This window comes from Psammomys obesus, unplaced genomic scaffold (genome assembly GCF_907164565.1).
Source record: "Psammomys obesus unplaced genomic scaffold, mPsaObe1.curated_primary_1811, whole genome shotgun sequence".
Taxonomy (NCBI): domain Eukaryota; kingdom Metazoa; phylum Chordata; class Mammalia; order Rodentia; family Muridae; genus Psammomys; species Psammomys obesus.
In genome coordinates this window covers 29614647-29626790 of record NW_026587216.1, presented here as the reverse complement: position 1 = coordinate 29626790, position 12144 = coordinate 29614647, and the positions used below count along the sequence as shown (strand labels likewise).

Sequence of the window (12144 nt, the reverse complement as noted above, 5' to 3'; positions counted from 1 at the left end):
CCCTCGAGCATCCCGTCAGCTGAGCGCGGGGGCCCGGCGTCTCCTCCTGAACTTTGCCCCCCGCGTGACGAGCACGGGCCGCCGAGCGGCTCCGCCACCCGCGCGGGTCCCCCGGGCCGAGCCCGCCCGCCCCGCGCTCCCGCGGGAGGAGCCGCCGTGACGCGTCAGGGAGGAAACGCCGGCGCCCCGGCCGCGCCGCCGGGAAGGAGGAACCGCCAGCGCGCTGGGCTCCGCGCCCGGCCGCCGGGACGCCGCGCAGCCGGGTAGGTGCGGGGCGGGGGGCTCGGCGGGGTTCCGGTCGGGCTCGCCCCGGCGCGGGCCGGGCGCACGCGCGGTCTTTGTGTCCCGTCTCCCCCGTCCCCCCGCGGCGTGCAGCCCCGGCGCGCGGGTTCCCCCCACACACCCTCCAAGCTCGGGCCGGGCGGCGGGCGGGGAAGAGTGGGGAGCCCACCTGAAGTGGGGTGTGGGTGACCTGCGCGGTCCCGCGTGGGCGGCGGCGGCGGCCCGGGAGCCGGCGGGACGGGAACGCGTCGCCCCCTCTTCTCGGAAGTTCTCGGGATTCGAACCCTTCGCTCTGTTCTTCCCGTCCGTTCTCACGGTTTAAGCCACCGACGTGTGGCACCTAAAAGAAAGCGCTCTGTGGTTTGCGGTGCTCGTCCTTCTTAGCGATGGAAAAGAGGAGGGAACCGGCCCTCGAAACAAAAGTCTTTGACTTAATTTTGCACAGAATGCCGAACAGCTGGCTGAACTGCGGTTCTGCAGGCAGAGACTATGCGGGGTGCGCTTGAGAGGCAGGACCTTTTGTCAGGGTGAAACAAAACCAAACAACACCCCCAGACCGCCTGTTAGGTGTTTGGATTCTTTCCCTCCTCTCTAGACTGAGTGTTTGCCCAACAGGCCTGGAAAGTGCCTGCTTTATTTACAAAACACAGCTCTTACTATGAACTGGGCTGTGTCCTAAGTGCTTCATAAGTAGTACCTCAGACTCTTAACTCAAAATATTAAATCTTAGTGGTTGTCACGGTGGAGGGGCCAGGCATGCTCGAGTTCCCTGAATGTCAAAGGAAGAACTGGAAAGATTAGAGGAAGTTTCAGACATTTTAGGGAATGGGTGTGCCTTCTGCTCCCCTAGGCTACCACTCCCCTAAGACAAGTTATTACCCTTCATTCCCTGTGGGATGCGGGCGTGGAGAAATGGGACCTGTTGCTAGCTGGTCTCCGGCCAGATCTCAGACATAGCTTTAGAAGGATGGTTGCTCTCACTCACCACAGTCCTCCGGCCAAGCCTGACAACTCAGACATCAGAAGTTCCCCTTCTCTGAACTGCCACCGTGCTGAGCTTAGTTTTGTTTTTAAAAGGAGCTTTGTTTCAGATCTGTTTTACAACTCATATGACGTGGCTTAGATGGGAGCAACAGATTAAACTTGAACTGTGAAACAGAGCGTTTCTGTTTGTACACGTTAACACCAACGTGTTTGGTAGTTTTCTGCGGCTCGTTGTTGGTAACGCTGAGTTGGTGAAGGTGCCCCGTAAAGGATCCATTTTGTAAGTTGCAGCTTATGTAAAGTGTATTTTTTCCTCCAAATAAAGTGATCTTTTCAAATGAGTTTTGGGCCTGGTGCCTAGAGGGTGAGGACCTAGAATGGAAAATAAGTAATATCGACACAATTTTTGTCACTGTGGTTGATTATACATGTAATATAAAAAAAAATTTATTTTTAATCACACACCGTGTCTCCTCTAATGTAACTTCTGGTAGGCATCACAGACGTTGGTGCTCGTGGCTTAAATTGAGCCAAACATCTAACGATTGCATTTGTCTTCCTAGAGAGAGGTGGGAGGTGAGTTGAGGTGAGAGGTCAGTAGCCATCTTAGAAATCTCCCTTTTGTATGAAAGACCAAAGCAGAAAGTTGCCGATTGGCCTAGGCCCTGTTTGCAGAGCTGATGGGAGGCGAGCACAAGCGGAGTAGGTGTAGGAAGGGACCGAGCCTGGCACGTGCAGGCCTGTAGTAAGTATTTGTGGAATGAGTGACTTCAGATAGCTAGCTCTTTCAAAACACGCCTCCCAGAATACCACTGTAATTGATTTGTGCTGAAGAGAGGCCTAATCCAATGGCTCTCTTATTTCAAACAGTATCCGATACAGTATCTTACCAATAAAAGGGACAAAGATACCCTCTGGACTCAGGATTTATCATCTCTAGTTTTTGGAGAAGAGGATAGCTTAGTGGTTGCTTTCCTTTTTTCCTTCTGTCAAACATCCGACTTTTTAAATTATTTTCCTTCTTTCTCCTTCTGGTTTGAGGTTTAGGTCAGACAAATGGTTTTAGTGCTTGTGCTGATAGCTCTCTTAATCTGTCTATAAGCCCCTTGGATTCATGAAGGAGTTCAAGTACAACCAAAGGTATTTCTCATTTTCCTTCTGAAGGGTCTGACAGGCTGATATATTTTTTTGGAGCTCACTGTTTGAGAGTTTAAAGTGTCTTCTAAAAAAGCAAATCTTTTTTTTTTTTTTTGTATTCTAAAAACAAAAAAATTCTAAAATAATCTAAAATAGAAATAAAAAATTTTTCATTTATTTTTATCCTATGAGCATGGCCCTTTGCGGCCTATAAAGTATGCCGTCCCCAGATGGATTACCTTCCGTTACAGAGGTAAGTATGGCCCTTGGTAGATGACTTGAGAGGGGCCATTGGCCTTTCCCTCTGGGGACATTAGGTAGAAAGAAAATCTTAATGAAGCCTATCTGAGTCAGTTGCCTCTCAGCCCTCTGTGTGGGGGTGGAATAAAACGCTTTTCAAACCTGCCTTGTTGTAAAAAACCACCATTACCCTTTTCAATCTTCTGTGTTCTCTCTTTTAAAACTTCATGTAAATTACCGTCTAAACTGCTGATTCATGAAAGTCAAATTATGTAACGTGTTATTCCCGACAGAAACCCACTCTTTTAAGTGAAGAAGTTTCTCAACTTTTCTTTACCTGCTCCGTTCCTGTTAAGGGAAGCTTTGATCTTGAGTCACCCTCCCCCAGCCATCTCCTGGAGAAGAGTGTTGAACCTCAGAGGTGCTGAGATTCCCCAGCTGTAGTTGACCTCAGCATGCTTTTAACTTAACACCAGCTTTGAGTTAATTGCTGTTGCCAAGAAGATGTGCAGTCATTATGTTGAGGGCCTACCCAGAGTGTCAGGATGTGTGAGGCCAAGGCTAAGGGCTTCGGAGAGAATTAGGGCAGTGTGCAGCAGGCCCTGCCTTTCTGCGGTTCCTCACATTCATCCCTGTGTCCCAAGGTTCTTGTAAATGTGCCCAAATTTATCTCTGTACCCACAATTCTATTTAAAATCAAACTGTATATAGCTCAGTTAGTAGAGTGTTGCCTGGCATCCTGGAAATGGAGTATGAGCTCCATTGCCATCAGTCAAACAAAGAACAGTAATAAAAGCCAGACACGGTGTCCCACCCCTGTAAAACCAGCACGTAGGAGACCGAGGCATTTGAATGCCCAGTTTTGAAGGCATCCTGGAGTACGTAGCTAGGCCCTGTCCCAAAACCAAACAAAATAAGCTCAGTGCTGGTTCCCTTGAGTGAGATTGGGGGGGGTGGTGGTGGTAAGAGGCCATTGTATGAATGTAGTCGTCACAGGCTGAGGGACTTGTCTTCTGTAAGGTAGGACATGTATGGGTGAAAGAAGCGATGTCAGTCAAACTTCATGGGAGGTTACTGTGTGGTTGAGCCTGATTTCCACCATGGGGACAAACACAGGGAAGACCCAAAGGAGACTGACACCAGAGAAGGGCTGGACCTACCCGCCAGCATGGTTCACCAGCATGCTAAAACTACCCACCAGCATGGCAAGTCTCCACAGAAGAGGCCCTGTAAGCTTCCTGCCGACGGGTCCGTACAGGCAGTTTGTTCTTTGGGCCAGGAAGTGACGGCTTCGCAGTGATTTTCAAAGTAGAGAACTGATTTAGTGTCTTGAAACATAGGGGGATCCTGGGTTGAGCACTGGCTTGGATTTTGTTCCTTTTGAAGGTTCGCTTTTTGGGAAGGCCTGTCATACCGAGTTGTCGTTCTTTGCATGGTGGGTTTGCTCTGTGATCTGCTAGTGTTATTTGAAGGAAATAACACTGCCTACGTAGCATGTAGTAATAAGCATGATTCAGGTTAACTGCTTCATATGTACCTATGCATTGTGCATATGTTTGTGTGTGTGAGTACATGTCTGTACAGGTGTGTGTACGTGTGCACGAGGCTGGGTGTCGGTCTCAGGCATTATTCCTCAGGAGATGTCCACCTTGTTTTTGAGACAGGGTCTGTCACTGTGAACTTGCCGGTTAGGCTAGGTCAGCCAGCCAGTGAGCCTCGTGGAATCCACCTGTCCCTAGGCCTGAAATTACAGATGCATGCCGCCATTCTGTGCTTTTTACGTGGATTGCTGTCAAACTCAGGTTCTTTTGCTAGCATGGCAAGTCCTCCCAACGGACTCTCTCCACTCTCCCCCACCCCCAACCTTCCAGTTTTCTGGTACATTCACCAAGCAAGCTGATAGCAAGCATTCTGCTCTCCAAGTAAAATGTATTTCATAATACTCATCTATAAAAAAAATGGGGCTGGTGGCGCAGACCTTTAATCCAAGCACTAAGGGATCTCTGTGAGTTCGAGGCCAGCCTGGTCTACATAGTGAGTCCAGGGCAGCCAAGGCTACACAGAGAAACTCCTGTCTCGAAAACCAAACAAAACAGAATAAAATAAAATGGGGTTCTGGTTTGAGACTCCCCTTTGGGATTGGGTTAGCCAGTCTCTGGGTTGTAACTTCCTCCAGTTCAGTGTAATGTCATTAATGGAGTAGTTTGCTTGTTTGAGTTGAAAAGGAAAAGGAAGCGTATTGCAGCCATTATTTGCTTTTTTTTTTTTACTTTTTAATTGTTTTTGAGATGGAAGGTGTTACTATGTTGCCTAATGGGACCTCTGTTGTAGGTATTAATATTTACTATTGATATATCTTTTAGTTAAGCAGCAGTTAGTCCTAAACCAGCTGTATACCCAAATCACCACACAGAGACTGGGATTTATTTAATTAACCCAGAGAACAATTCTGGACAATGGTTATTCCATCCTAAACCTCCAAGCCCACATAGTTTCAGATTTTACCCATTATACTTGCTTTTAGTCATATCTTAGGTCCGGCCCGTCTCTCCACGTGGTTCCAAGACCTCGCCTTCGAATTTGGATTCTCTGCTCCTCCCTCCTGCTTCCTCTCTCTCCGGACCAGGACGTCTCACCCTATCCTCTCCATTACTCAGCATTGGGGCTGGTTGTTTAATTGGTAATACAGAGAACAAATGATGGGATGTTTATACAAACTTGAGACAGGTGATGCTTAAAATAAGCATCATAATGCAATGTCCGGATTGAAACCAGATAGGGGGGTAGAGAAAGCAGCATTTGAACGAACAAGGGTAAATTGTACACATTCCAAAAGAACATTAAACCAACAGGCCTCCAACTCCTGGCCCCAAGTAATACTCCTACCTCAGCCTCTTAAGTAGCTGGGACTGCAGGCACAATCCACCATGTCTGGCGTATTCTAGCTTTGATTGATTCATTGGTTGACTTTGTTTTGTTTTTCAAGACAGCGTTTCTCAATGTAGCCCTGGCTGTCCTGGACTCACTTTGTCAACCAGGCTGGCCTCAAATTCACAGAGATCTGCCTGCTTCTGCCTCCCAGAGTGCTGGGATTACAGGCGCGTGCCACCACGACCGACTTTTATTCTGGTTCTTAAATAAAAGTAGATTGAAGTTGAGCTGGGTGTGGCAGTGTACACGTGTGTTCCCAGTGTTTAGAAGGCCGGGGCAGGTAAATCAAGAGTTTGAGGGTAGCTTGGGCTAGGTATCAAGATCATCTAAAACAGAGCATAATTAATCTTAAATTTCTGAGGCTGCAATTCAGCATTTACACATGTAGAGAAAAATGTACTATAGGACAGGTGCATAAACAGTATGCTCATGTATGAAACATGAGGTGTATGGCCAGCTTGGGGACCCTGTGAGATTTTCCTCATCCACATAGGCGTGTCCACTGGTAGGTCTTATTCATGTGACCATATTTTGAGGGTTTATGGTTATAGCATCCCTGTAATGTATAGAGGACACTGCCTTACAGCTGGCATCCGGATCTTTTGGCTTTTATAATCTTTCATTTTTATTTTTTGGTTTTTCAAGATAAGGTTTCTCTGTATGTAGTCTTGTCTGCCCTAGACTCATTTTCTAGACCAGACTGGCCTCAAACTCACAGAGATCTGCCTGCCTCTGCCTCCCGACTGCTGGGATCATAGGAGTATGGCCCCTCTCCTGGCAGCTTTTATAATTTTATTATCTCTCTTCTGTGATTCTCCCTGAGCCTCTGGTGTTGATGTCACACTGTAGATTGTATCAGTTAGGACTGGGCTCCCCATGATCACTTACTCTCTGCATTTTGACCAGATAAAGAAGCTCCTTTGGTGAAGGTAAGAGCTACATTTATCTGTGGATATAAGAATTTAGAAAATAGTTAGACTCTATATTGATTTAGGAAAGTAGCAGTATTAGGTTGATCTGGGGTCCTTGATTTGTGCACGTATGTACACAGCCATGGGTGGTTGGCTAGGTTTACAGTACTAGGCATCGATTCTCATATATTGGTTGAGCCATGAATCCAATTAGTCAGCTGTCAGTTACCTTCAAGATACAAGTACCACTGCTGCACCATTGAGGATGTCTTGCTGGGAAGGTCCTTGTCGTAGTTCGCAGTCTTCACAGCTGGGTAGGATTGCTTTTTCTCTTTTGCCAGCTTGCATAGCACCACCTAACGCTGTAGAGCCTTCTCAGGGAAAAGGCTGCCGGTCCGTTCGGCATGCTTCCTCCAACTGCTGTGCCTAAGATGGTCGTGTCTTCAGCAGCTGATACTTACCTTTTAGTTCTGTGAAGCAACCAGTGATAATGGCAATTCCTGCTTTGTTTTGGGGGAATCTCTTGGACCCTATGACCACCAGTTTGAGGGTAGGTTTCCTTTGCCTAAACTGGAGTTGGGTTTTTTGTTTATTTGTTTGTTTGTTTTTTAAAATTATGTATGTATGTGTGTGGTGTGTGCACTTGAGTCCTAGTGCCTTTGGAGGCTGGAAACATCAAATCTCCCTGGAGCTGGAGTTACAAACAGTTGTGAGCCTTCCATCTAGTGTGAGTCTTGCAACTGAAGTCAGGTCCTTTGCAAGAGCAGTACACGTCGTCTCAGGCACTAAGCCAACTCTCCAGTGTTGACACTAGAGTTTTTGTTAGATGGTATATAGCTTTTGGGGGAAGGGAAATTGTCACCTGGTGTTGTGTTGCTCCATTTAAACTGTGTGTGTGTGTATACATAAACACATATAGGCATTTTTAAGTACGCTTATAAAATAATATCTTTCCATGTGGCTTTTCAAATATCCTTAATGTTATTTATGTCTCCCTCTGTATTTCCCTTCTTCCCCCATCCCCAGCTAGGTCTTTTTCCCCTTCAGAGCACCTGTGTCCTACTAACCCCTGAGTTGCTTCTCTCTGTATAATATTTTCTGGTCTCATCCATTTGCTTGAATATTTCATTTCCTCCCTCCCTCCCTGCCTGCCTCCCTTCCTTCCTTCTGTAGCTAAATAGAATTCCATTCTGCAAATGTACTACATTTTAATTATCCTCTCATTGGTGAAGGACATCTAAGCTGCTTCCATTTTCTAGCTGTTGTGAATAGAACAGCAATGAACATGGCTGAGCAAGTATCTCTGTAGTAGGCTATAAAGTCCTTAAAAGTTATTTTAGGCTTCTATTTTTATGGGCATGCACATACACATATATATCTATATATATTATGAGCTGGTTTTGTTATGTTTTGTTTTGTTTGAGAGTCTAACTTTGCAGCCCAGGCTGTTCTGAAAACCACCATTAAAAAAATAAGACTAGGCTTGAATTCAGGCTAATCCTCCATCTCAACCTCTCAAGTGCTGAGATTCTAGGTATGAGCCACCATTCCAGGCGCTCAGTGCCATTTGAGAAACATTTAAACAGGCTTGCTTTACTGGGTAGAGTCATGCTTACATAGCCAATGAACGTCAGAGATTCCATGTGCCTTTGAATCAGTTATTTGCTTGTGTTTCCTGGCCAGCTGCCATGCCCCAAACCTCGCTGACATTCTTGGAAATTTATACTACTGCTAATAAAAAGAAAATGAGTGAGAGTGTGTAGACGGATTGACAAATCCACCCAAAGCAACATAAAACACGTGTCCTCTTACGGGTCATGGGTGTGTGCTGTCAGTGCGTCTAAAACTCGGGGTAATTAAGAAAATCAATGATAAGCCAGCTTGGTGGTGCACACCTGTGATCCCAGCATTCAGGGAGGCAGAGGCTGGCACATCTTTGTAAGTTGAAGGTCAGCCTGATCTACAGAGTAACACCTTGAAAACAACAACAACAACAACAAAAAAAAAAAAAAAAAAAGAAAAAGAATTATTTACAGATAATTTACTGCAATCACTAAGAGAGGCAGAAATGGTGGATCTGAACCAAAGAAAAACTGGCTGCTCTGAAGTTGTTAGAAGGAAAGGGGTTGGACTTGAAATGTTCTCCTAAACATAAGCACATTATTGGAGGTGATTGGTCTCACAGCACTGCCATCCATGGTGGAAATATGTTACCTTGGCATTCTTATCCTATTTTAATATCTGCTGCCTTGGGGGTGGCTACACCTAGCACCTAGTAAAAGTTCATGCACACATTCTTCCTCTTTGCATATGACACCCCCAGCCTTTCCAGACAGCATCTGTGTTGAAGTCTCTTCACTTCCTCTTCTCTTCACCAGTTTGTGTACAGAAGTGATCCACACCTACCCCCTCAAGCTCCATGTGTCTTTCTCCTTGCCGAGCTCTGTCTCTCTGCCTTTCTGTTTCTCTCTTTCTCATTCCCTTCTCTTCTTTCCAGCTTTTGCATCAATTTCCCCATTCTTTTCTCCATTGGGTCTTCATTTTGATCTTGAGCAAAAAAAGATACTGATTACAGTGATACATTTAAGAGGAGGCCTTTAATAACAAGAAGGAGAGCTTTTGGTTTGTAAGGAAAGGTAGCTATTATGAAGAATGACTGGTTTCGACTCCTGAAGCCATATGGAATACCCAGTAATTCCTTAAAATATCCACAGAAGTTTTCACCAACCTTTCCATCACCAAATATGCTGTTTTCCTGTAAGCATTGATATGAACTAAAAAAATTTAAGCTATTTATAATGTTTTCATTTACATTATTGCAACAACATTGGTTTGCTAGTTTTTTCCCCCCTTATAAAAGATGTCAAGCATATAAAGGGGTCAAGTAGAGTGTTTGATCTGGAAAGATAACCCACAATATGACACAGTTCCCTTTAAACAATACATCCAAAGTTCAAGTATTATCTGGCTTAAAAACAACTTTTTGTTGTTGGTGGTTTTCAAGTAAGTTGAAGATTAAGGCTGTCCCAGACCAAAGGTTACAGAGCTCTGAGAAGTGGTGTGTCCAGTTTCTGAATGCTTGCCCTCCAGATTTCCATACCTGTGCAGGTAGGGACGAGACCGTCTCCAGGTTGCCTGGAAAGGTGCTTGCACCAGAAGTCTGAGGTACTTCTTCTCAAGGTGAACCTATTTAAACTGCGCAAGAGTAAAGCATCAGTAAATTTTAAAATGTTTTTAATCAGCCTCTCAACAACTAAAATTAAAACATGAACTACTGTTATATTTATTTGGACTGTGACATTGTTAGAAAACATTCAGAAGTAAGATTAATTTTTTACTGTTTTCTTAAGACAGGGTTTCTCTGTCTAGTGTTGGCTGGCCTTGAACTCACAGTAGAGCCTCTGCCTCCTGAGTGCTGGGCTTAAAGGCGTGGGCCACCACACCGGCCTGTGGGTAGGTTTTTAAATAAATATACTAGTCTTAATTATGTGTAAAGGTATGTGAGGTGTGTGTGTATGCATGTGACTGCAAAGGGAAGAAGAGGGTATTAGGTCTCCTGGAACTGAAATAACAGGTGGTTGTGACCCACATGACGTCGGCAGTGGGAACCAAAGTCCAGTCCTCTGCATGAATAAAACGCTCTTAACCACTGAGCCCTCTCATCAGTTTTTTGGGGGTGGTTTTTGGAGTCAGACTCTTACTAAGTCTGTCTGTCTATCTGTCTGTCCATCCTTCCATCTTATGTCATATAGATCTTAATGAAGTCACTATTGTTTTTTTGTTGTTGTTGTTTGTTTGTTTGTTTGCTTGCTTGCTTTCTTCCAAGACAGGGTTTCTCTGTGTAGCCTCGGCTGTCTTGGACTCAAACACATGCGTAATCTTGTCTCAAAGGAATAGTAGTATTTTGCCAGAACCTTGCCATGTGTTACTAGTTCCTTCAGGTTTGCTGTGATCCATATAATGCAGAGAAACTGTCAAAGAGGAAACATTTGTGTGGTTCCTCGTGTCAGAGACTCTGGACCGTCCTAACAGAGGCTGTGTGCTAGGGGCGTGTGTTAGACCGCCATAGATGCAGGCCAGACAGCAGAGAGGGCAGCTGCAGCCAGAGGAGGCTATAACCTCCAAAGGCGCACCCCTCGTGGCTACTTCATCAGCCAGGCCCCACATCCCACAGGCCCCACAGACCCCACAGACTTGAGACTAGTCCCTCAAGCTGGTGACGCTTCACCGTGGCCTCCGTCCCCTTTCATGCTGTCACGTGCTGTAGCTACAGGTCGCTGTGAAGCCTTCCATTCTCATACTGCAAATCAGGCCAAATGCTGAGTCACCGTTAGAGCATTAAGAGAAGCATTTGATTGGAATCTGCATTATTCTGCTGACTGTGTACTTAACTTGTTTCCTGATATGGCCATTGAATACACCAGCATAATTAAGTGAAAAAAACACCTTACCTTTCCCCATGATATCTGATGTTATCGTTGTGTATACAGTTTTTTCCTACTTAAAATTATGTAAGTTTGCTGTGAATTTGGAAAATGAAGTTGTTTATTGTTTAAATAATTGTTCTTCCTTTTTGAATGGTATATTCAAGACCAACTATTTCCTATCCTGAGGATCTTTGCAATTTTATTACTTATGGTCTCTGTATTTCACCTTTCAGAGAGCAAAGAGAAGGGAATTAGTGATTGCCAGGGGCAGAGCAAGATGATTTTATTTAAAAGCCTTATGAGAGCTGGACTGATGGCTCAGTGTTAAGAGCACTGGCTGATCTTTCAGAGGACTTGGCTTTGACTCTCATCCCTACATGGCAGCTCACAACTGCCTGTAACTACAGTTCCAGGGACTCCGACTCTTTCTTCTCACCCCTACTGGGCACCAGGCATGCATTCAGGCACGACACCCATACACGTTTTTAAAAGACACATTTAAAAAATTTAAAGTCGCCGTAACTATGGGTTATTGGATGGGTTGGCTACTTTTATTAATAAGTGGTGTGACACACTGAGCACAGAAAGGCCTCAGAGGTGCTGCTATCACTGTGGGGCCAGAGCCCATCTCTGCAGATCTCTCCAGCTTTATTCCCTTGTGTCTATTGACCAGGGGGTAGAAACTGACTCTCTCAGCAGGCACAGGCAGAATCAACCTACAGATAGCCCAGATAACCATCTGCTGATGAGGCAGTTGAGTGGGTGTGAAAATGGGCTCTGCATTTTCACTTCATTATTCTGAAATAGTTTTAATGTTTTAGTTTAGAAACTGGTGCCAGGTTTAAGGAACTCTGACTGAAGATGCGTTAGCTATATTATAATTTCTGGCTAACAGAAAAGGACTCAAAAATCAGTGTTTAAAAGCTCGTTGTTTGAAACCTTGAACCAACCTGGTTTGAATGTTATTTGCCAACCTTTCAGACTCCATTAGTAACCAGTGCCCATTAAACTTGAAAACAACAGTGAACGCGGTTGTATTATGAAACCGCTCAGGTACCCGCATCACTTATATTAATCTTCACTTTGTCTTTTTTGGTTGGGGGGCCATTAGTTTGGCAGATACTGAGACTCTAAGAAAAAAAAAAAGGTAAACATTTTAGGTTGAAAGTCTCTTGTACATTGATCTATATTCTAATAAGATTGCATTTCTGGGCAAAGACGGTGCTGTGGTC

General features: G+C 45.0%; 1 protein-coding gene across 1 annotated transcript in view; it reads left to right on the top strand.

Annotated features, from left to right (window-relative positions):
- Nucleotides 1-178: 178 nt before the first annotated feature.
- Sgk3 (serum/glucocorticoid regulated kinase family member 3) overlaps nt 179-12144 on the top strand; it is a 97436-nt gene continuing 85470 nt past the window's right edge. The window contains exon 1 of the mRNA XM_055603167.1: nt 179-263. The gene's annotated coding sequence lies outside the window, so the exon portion shown is untranslated. The remainder of the gene's footprint in view (nt 264-12144) is intronic.